At 32.3% G+C, this 7,667-nt stretch overlaps 1 long non-coding RNA gene across 1 annotated transcript; it reads right to left on the bottom strand.

Moving 5' to 3' along the window:
• Nucleotides 1–371: 371 nt before the first annotated feature.
• LOC134683579 (uncharacterized) lies at nucleotides 372–5,215 on the bottom strand. The gene is made up of 3 exons (XR_010101060.1): nucleotides 5,119–5,215; nucleotides 1,926–2,013; nucleotides 372–1,069 (listed from the first exon to the last, which is right to left on the bottom strand). It is a non-coding gene; the product is annotated as an uncharacterized LOC134683579 (long non-coding RNA).
• Between the last annotated feature and the right edge of the window lie 2,452 nt (nucleotides 5,216–7,667).

Raw genomic sequence — 7,667 nt, 5'->3', positions numbered from 1 at the left:
ATTATCCCATGGGATTTTTAATATCCCATGGGACAAAATAAAATCCTATGGGATTAAAATTATAAATATATATATATAAATATAAAGTTATGTGTATGTTACAATGAATGCTGTTTGGTCATGTTGGTAGTAAAATGTTTTAAATGTATACGAGTTTTTTTTATATTTTTTATATATATATACTTATATATAATTTTTTTTTTTTATTTTGTCACAAACATGTTTTTTATTTGTTTATATGACAATAAAGATTATTCTTATTTTGGAATGTATAATAATAATATTTTACAGTCAAAGAATAAAGTTCTTTCACTGAAACAAAATGATGAAATTTCTAAACAAATGAAAAAATATTGTTTTGAAATCTTTGTCTTGTTTATTCTATTATGAAAAATAGAACTGAAAAAATATTTCATATTCTGACTGAATAGTTCACTCTTTTCATGAGGTAAGATTTTCTTTGTTATAGGTTCATTGCAATACTTGTATAGGCAAACAATTTGAATTATATATACCTTTGTGGTGTACATAATAGTATGCTTATATTTGCAAATTTATAATATAAACACTTTTTGTTAAAGTTTTTGCTTTCTTTATTCACAACTTGCTATGTACAATTATTCAGTCCACTATATAAGAGTGAAGTCAATAAATAATTTCATTCACTAGAATATTCCTGCAATTCTTAGACAAAATATTTTTTCAATCTGTTCTTCAAAGATCTTCCTCTGTACATCTTTATTGGATAGAAAGATTCAAATGAGAAGACAAAGCAAGTTTATTTGGACAACAACATTCTAATATCTTGTTCATTCGTTCCATCTTTCAATTGATAATTACATTGTTGTATTTATATGATCAAGTTCTTGTGCATCAATGATCGTGATGATATGACTCCTTTTTGTTTATAGTCATCATGTTGAAATTTCCTCTTTCAAATAAATGTAGGAAAAAACATGTTCCATTTCAAATTAATAAAAAAGATGCACCATGGAGAAAAATATCAGCTTTAAGTTTTCCGTTCAGTATTGATCTGTGAATGATGACCATGAAAATCGAGATGTCTGACCTACAAATACACAAACTCAAAAATTATCAGTGAAGAGATCAATAAAATGGCTATTTTATCATGTTTATGATTAATATGATAAACTTTCATTTAAATATTCAAGTACTAAATTACAGAAATCGCTAAAATTTTATAATAGTTTAGTTTAAGTACAGCTTATTTAAAACTATAATAAAAAATATAGGCCTTAATAAGATATTACATTTCTAATGCCAAAAAATGGCATTTTTGCACTAAAGGGAGATAATTTGGAGCTTTTTCAATGATACATATGCATTTCAAAAGTCATCTGGGGCCAAACCCAATTGATTGTTTTGAATGATTTGGTGTACCATATGATAAAGTTATAAATAAAATGAGTAATGAAAAAAAAATATTAAACATTTTTCTGAAATTGTTATACCCTAGAGCCTAATGTCATTTGATCTCTATTGGAGAAATGTCTCATTGGAAATCAGACTGCTAAGTGTTTCTTATTTTTATATCAACCCAGCCATATTATACCTGTCTAATATCAGGAGCTTGTACATAGTTCAGTGGTTGATGTTGGTTCATATCCGTCATTTTTATTTTTCATAATTTTTTGTTTTTATAAATTAGTCTGGTATATTTGACGTTTGAATTGATGCTCTGTTTCAAATTTGGTTAGTGTTGACTTTTATAACTATAACATGTATAGGGTATGGGTTTTCTCATTACTTACAGGTCATCAATGGCCTCTAATAAGTAATTACAATGCTTACATCCACTAAATTGAACTCTGATGGATAGTTTTCTCTTTCATCATACCACATCTTATTTTAATAAATATTTAATCATTATTCAAGGACAAAAACTTTTATAACAGTGGACTTACCATTTAGGCTTTGTTGACCTCTGTAAATCTTATTTTGTTGATAATTTCTTCTGTTTATAGTTTCCCCTTTATCTTTCATGTTCTTGCCCTACACATAAAAGGGTAAACATCATTTAATGACAAAAATAACTACTACATGTATTACATAATTAGTAGGCAACTGAAAATTTTGTCTTATTTGTATATAACATCAACTTACTCATTATTCTTGCCGTTCAATATCATGAATATTATCATTATTCTATGAATATGAGGTCACAGTAAAATTAACCGTGGCAGGCAGACAGACAAGTAGACCTATGCTTAAAAAATCTAAGGCCCAAATTAAAAATATGTTTGTTTCCCCTCCCCCCACACAGGTCAAAAATAAGCGCCCGGGTCAAAAAATTATTTTCCACAATAAATGGAAATTATTTTTTTCCTGAAAATAATTTGTTTCCATTTTTGGAAAGTGCTTGGAAGCAGAAGGATTGATAATCTGAATAAATACACTCAAATTGAGCACAAACAACTGATAAGTGGCCTGGACTGGACAAGTCAAACCATTCATGTGACCATGCTATGACAATCATATCCATTTAAAAAAAAATAGAGGCTCTCAAGAGCCTGTGTCGCTCACCTGTTAATGTGTTTACTGATGTCGGCCATCTTCGTTGGTAGGCGAGGTCATTAGACACTTTTTTTTAAATAGATACCCTAGTATTATGATGGTGGCCAAGTTTGGTTAAATTTGGCCAAGTAGTTTTAGAAATGATTTTAAACAAGTTACAAAAATGACGAAAAGTTGTTCAATATTGACTATAAAGGGCAATAACTCCTTAAGGGGTCCTCTAACAATTTTGATCATGCTGACTTATTTGTAGATCTTACTTTGCTGAACATTATTGCTGTCTACAGTTTATCTCTATCTATAATAGTATTCAAGACAATAACCAAAAACTGCAAAATTTTCTTAAAATAACCATTTCACAGGCAGCAACCCATCAACAGGTTGTCCGATTCGTCTGAAAATTTCAGGGCAGATAGATCTTGACCTGATCAACAATTAAACCCCCTGTCAGATTTGCTCTAAATGCTTTGTTTTTTGAGTTATAAGCCAAAAACTGCATTTTACCCCTTTGTTCTATTTTTAGCAATGGCGGCCATCTTGGTTGGTTGGCCGGGTCACCCCACACATTTTTTAAACTAGATACCCCAAGGATGATTGTGGCCAAGTTTGGTAGAATTTAGCCAAGTAGTTTCAGAGGAGAAGATTTTTGTAAAAGTTTACGGACGACGGACGCCAAGTGATGAGAAAAGCTCACTTGACCTTTCAGGTCAGGTGAGCTAAAAAGAACCTGCCTTCCTGGTCAGTTTACAAAGGGTAGACCTGTGGGGAGGGGAAACAGACATTCTTTTAAATGTGGCCTGATAAAATGACAAAACCAAGAAAACTTATCATTGACCAAAGAACAATAAAATGCGGTCATGGTTTATATATGAATCCACACCTTACAATTGTTTCATATCTACCAAATATAATCTACCTGTAACTTTAAACATATGATAAACTGACAAAACAATGCAGTGTTTCATTGACCAATGAACCATGAAAATGAGGTCAAGTTCATATAAAATATGACAGACAGCTTAGTGCATCTTACAATTATTTCATTCACTAAATAAAGGGGCCTTATTGCTTACAGTATCCGGAAAATAGACCAAACCACAAAAACTAAATATTTTCAAAGTTCCTTATACTCTGCCAATTTGTTATGGTTGTGCCTGTTCCAAGTCAGGATCCGATAATTCAGTGATTGTCGTTTGTTTATGTGTAACATATCTGTTTTTCAATTTTTTGGTACATAAATTAGGTTGTTAGTTTTCAACTTTCAACTTGGCTATCATGTGTTAAATCATACAAGTGTTGGGAAAACAGGAAGTTGTCGAGTTATGAATCTGAAAATGCATCACACGGTATAGCTGACGTATTTAACCCTGAAACCAAATTTCAGAAATTCTTCTATTGTAGTTCCTAAGGAAAATGTGATGAAAAATATTCATCGGACGGACTGACTGACGCAAGGATGGATGGACAGACAGGGGTAAAACAGTATACCCCCCCCCTTTTTTAAAGTGGGGGCATAATTTTAATACGGGGCTATAAAAACCCATGCAAGATGTCAAAACAGAAAGAAGTAACCTAATTCTTACTTGTTAGGGGCTTTTTATTTATTGTCGGTTATACATATAACAATACAACATATTAAAGGTCTGTCATGTCTGTAGAGCTTTTATCCGACATACATATATATATGACAAGCACAGTACATTTGTACATGAAACATAAAGCTCATCACTGAGATAGTAGTCTCAGATAGAGGGAGGCGGGGTCAACCAAACTCCCCTATTCACTCTGAATGTAGGACAGAAAATCACAGTCAAAAAGTCACACACTGTCACAGGACAAAAAGTCACATTTTAGTTTTGAGATTATTTTTCTTTGAACAAGAAAACACTCTTTTTGTATTTTTCTTGAAATTTTATATATACATGAACATGATGTAGCAACTTTAAATTAAAATTTATTAAAAACAAATAAATCAGTGCATTAGGTTTGCACACATTACCATTACATTTGCGCAAAAAAATCACTACGTTTAAGTGCAGCTTTTGATTACATTTGCACGCATTTTTTAACATGTAAATATAAAAAAAAAAGATATAGTATGATTGCCTTTTACAGCTGACTATGCGGTATGGGCTTTACCTCGGGCTTTGCTCATTGTTGAAGGCTGTATGGTGACCTATGGTTGTTAATGTCTGTGTCATTTTGGTCTCTTGTGGACAGTTGTCTCATTGGCAATCATACCATATCTTCTTTATATTGGCTTATGGTTGAAGGCCGTAAAGACCTCTAGTTGTTAATGTCTGTGTCATTTTGGTCTCTTGTGGACAGTTGTCTAATTGGCAATCATACCACATCTTTTTTATATTATGAACAATTTCCTAAAATTAAAAATGAATATTATATGTAATAAAAAGAAGATATTTCAAAATCTTTTTTCATTTATATTCAATCAATTGTCAACAAATTGTTTGTGACTTTTTGTCTAGGTATCAATTTTGTTACTTTATGCCTGAGTTTGACATGTGTTTGACTTTTTGTCCTGTGACTTTTTGTCGGAATGCCCTGTGACTTTCTGTTATTTACCTTCCATCTTAATCAGTGAACTGAATAATTGTTTTTTGCAGAAGTCCGGGGAGTGTTAAAAAATCACATGTGCAAGTTGAGAGTCAACACTTACACAATACTTTTTCAGAATGTCAGCAAAAAAGAATCACTGGTGACAGGGGAGTGTAACCGATGAATTGATCCTGAATCAGATAAGATTTTCCCGGTACGTCTAAACACCGCTCAGGAGGACCTCCTGGGTGCACACATGCAGGGCAAACAAAGTGCACTCATGGCAGACCCTATATAGTCGCCGTCGTATCTGCACACATGATAGATGTATATATTCGTTATAAATCGTCATACACTTCTCATTTTAGAGTTAAATTTGCAAGCAACCTCTTAAGATTTTAAAATAATAATGGCTACTAAAAATATACTATTGCCTCCAATTTTCGCAATTTTTTCGCCATATAAAATATTTAGGCGACTGTGCTTTTAGTGAATATAAACGATGACGAGGCCTCACGAATAAATATAAATATGAAATATACTGGAACATCGATTAGCATAGATCGAGCAGCAGAGTAAACTTCCACATAAATCTCGAAGTTATTTACGCCGGATGATATAGACTGTGCTCCTGAAGAAAGTTGTCAAATACATTAATTTGTGTTTTTTACTTCTACAAGAAATTTGATTCAAATGCTAATTACGCACCATTTGCTGAGCAGAGAATCATTCTAAGCCAGGAACCGTCTATACTAACTGATAACAACTAGTAAGAATAGAAAGTCTCTGTAAAAAGGCAGTCAATCCTAACAGAACTGTATTAACTTAATGATACATGTACATCAAGTTCCAGCACCTCACCAAGCACCCCTGCCTTGCATACTGAGATGGCAAACTGGTGTGTGTCAGTATTTTAATATAAAACTGCGTAGGTTCATATCGTTTGATTCAACGTTTGGTTGGTTATTTTTTAAGGATCGTTGTAAAATTATATCTAAATCTTTGTTAAAATACGATTTTAAATTGTTCAATTCCTTCTATTTCATAATTTTGTCAAAGTCTACTTTTTAAAGTTTTAAATTTTACAGAAAAAATGAATATTCCATTTTGATTTGAAGAAAATCTTTTTGAACTGTCATGACATGGTGTTGCAAAGCTGATTACAGGGAACTATAACAATTAACATACAGTAATTGTCCATTACGACAGTGCGTGTATTCTCCGGTGTGTATAACGTATAGTTTTCTAGAGAACATCCTGTCTACGTGTATTACAGATTGATGACATTATACAACATTTCTTTGGTTAAATGTGATAAGGTATCTGTGTCCATTCCCTATTTCAACGCCACTAATTTTTCGAAGAAAAAAAAAAATATATGAAATTAAGAAGAAAAGTAGCAAATATAAACTTCAGTAATTGCGCATTGAGTAAACATAATTTCAATATTGCATGAACAAATCCGTGAGAAAACGTATATATACATGTATGAATAAAGATGTGTTTAAAAAGACCTATTGGCTTTATTTCACACTAGGACCTAAGCTAACTAGAACTAAGCAATGGTTGATCCAGAAATTTTCATAAGTGGGGACTCATTGACTGCCTTAGAGGGGTCACGTCCAGTCATGCTTCCGGGATTCCCTATATAATCTACCATTTGTTTCCCAAGATTTAGGAGGGGGCTGGTACACTCATATATATATAAATATACCTCTGCGGCGGAGCCAGCCATTTGAAAAGGAGGGGGTCCCAACCCAGGACAAAAGGGGGAGGGGTGGTTCCAACCATATGTCCCCATTCAAATGCATTGATCGTTCAAAAAAGGGGTGGTTCCAACCACAGACCCCCCCCCCTGGATCCGCCACTGATACCTATGCATATAAAATATATATTACAAATGCCAAAACCTGCAAGAAAGAAACATTTATATTCGGTGATTTTTACACTAAACGTTTTCGTAATTTGTTTTAAAAATATTAAAAAGTACATGTACATCGTTTTTTCAAGATTTGTATAGTAACTGGTTTAATTAAGTCCCCTTGATGAAATTTAAATTGCGAGACGCTAATTAATAAACTATGATCTATCTATCGGCATTCGTCGTTATTTGGGATACGTCACGGATGACCGATGGTCATATTCAATACGATATACCAATCATCATTTGAATTAGGTCAATTGATCTTTAATAATTAGGACTAATTGGTGATGGCAGAGAATAAGTCGCTGGTGATGATTAAAAACATATAGAAGTAAACTTTGCCAAAAAAAAAAGGTTTCCTTGGAAAAAATTATGAAAATATATGAATATGCTAAATAATTTTTTTTTCCGAAATTATAATTAAAGACGTTTAAATAACAAATTTTCACAGTTGGGAAATTTTCAATTCAAGTTATTTCATTTTGAAAACGTTGAAAAATATAGATTTTATTATATGTACAATGTGGGCCGCTTGGAGATCAACTTGTGAAACCCTGCATAATTAGGGTTTGTCTACTTTCGTCTTTTTATATTGCCAAACATTCTATAATCAAGGATTTGTACAAGGCCTTGTTATAATGAATATTATCGC

This window comes from Mytilus trossulus, chromosome 9, assembly GCF_036588685.1.
Source record: "Mytilus trossulus isolate FHL-02 chromosome 9, PNRI_Mtr1.1.1.hap1, whole genome shotgun sequence".
NCBI classification, from domain to species: domain Eukaryota; kingdom Metazoa; phylum Mollusca; class Bivalvia; order Mytilida; family Mytilidae; genus Mytilus; species Mytilus trossulus.
The sequence above is the reverse complement of the archived record's forward strand: the minus strand, read 5'-3'. Positions and strand labels throughout refer to the sequence as shown.